The sequence below is a fragment of the Echinops telfairi genome, unplaced genomic scaffold (genome assembly GCF_000313985.2).
Source record: "Echinops telfairi isolate 266 unplaced genomic scaffold, ASM31398v2 ScPeMD7_1;HRSCAF=3_0, whole genome shotgun sequence".
Lineage (NCBI taxonomy): Eukaryota > Metazoa > Chordata > Mammalia > Afrosoricida > Tenrecidae > Echinops > Echinops telfairi.
Window position 1 is genome coordinate 52,167,560 of NW_022103896.1, and position 1,450 is coordinate 52,169,009.

The following is a 1,450-nucleotide window of genomic DNA, read 5'->3' on the forward strand; positions in this document are numbered from 1 at the left end:
TAGCCTTCCTGCTTCCATGGCTCTCCGTTGACTGAGTCTGCAGAAGGCTCTGGCTAACATCAGACTCATGGATTTGAGTTGCATTGACCTGTACTTATTTGTTGATGCCATTTTTTCCCTTGATACAAAGTTCTTTACATATATGCGTGTCATTGGTCTTGTTCCTTTAGAAAATTCAGCCTACAGCAATTATAAACATTTTATTATTTGTATTAATGTATAAACTAAACTTAGATCTACTGAAATAATTATTTTTAAGATCAGTCATTAGAATATATACCCTCATAAAAGTAATAATTATAACCAACACCTACTGATTTTTACCATATGCTACTATTTTTAATGCTGTACACTTTATTTTAAATAATCTTAAAATTAAACCTAGAAAATAGGAACTATTGTTATCTCCTTTAATGATGAAGAACTGAAATATACCTAGGATAAGCAACTATGCTAAGGATATCCATGAAATTATAATGGTAGACCATGTCCTTTATTTTATAAATGCTAAATGTCATTTAGTATTCAACTAAATGAAATTATTCCCAGAATTCAATCAATCATTTTATTAGACTTAGGAGAAATTGTTCAGGAGTAAGTGTTTAGAAAGCACTTACTTTATAAGGTAAACATGTTGAACTAGAAGTCTTTTTCAGCTCCTATGGAGGTGTAGTGGTTGATAAATTGGGTTGTTAATCTCAAGCACGACAATTCAAAACCACAAGCCACTCTTTAGGAGAAGGTTGAGGTTTTCTCTCCTGTAAATATTTAATCTTGTAAAATAAAAGAGAAGTTATACTATACCCTATAGTGTCTCTATGAGTTATAATTCATTTGAGTTTGGTTTAAGTTTTGGTATATTCTGTACATAAAGTCTGATCTTTCAGTTTGACCAGCTACTTTAGTATTGAAGAGATGGTTGTCTCCATTGCCTCTTATAATGAAACTCCAGCTTCCAATGACCTTACGTACTATTTTGTCACTGTAAACTAGCAGTTCAAACAACAACACAATTCATTTTGGTCTATCAAATACAAATAACTAGAAAGTAACTGAATTAATTCAGAAGGTAAACTCCATTCTAAACAGTTATCACTCAATGGGTACATGAACAAAGTAGACACGGTGGCAGGGCGGAGGTTAAGCATGGGCATAGCAACATGGACTTCCACTCACAAAGGCTGACTGGCCACTGCCACTGCTGAGTGCCCCATTTGCCAGCAGCAGAAACCAACATTAAGTCCAAGATATGGGACCATTCCTCGGGGAGATCAGCCAGCAACTTGGTGGCAGGTTGATTACATAGGACCACTTCCTTCAGGGAGGGGACAGCATTGTGTTCTTACAGGAATAGACACCTACTCTGGATATGGATTTGCCTTCCCTGCACGCGATGCTTCTGCCAAAACTACTATTCGTGGGCTTACAGAATGCCTCATCCACCGGCATG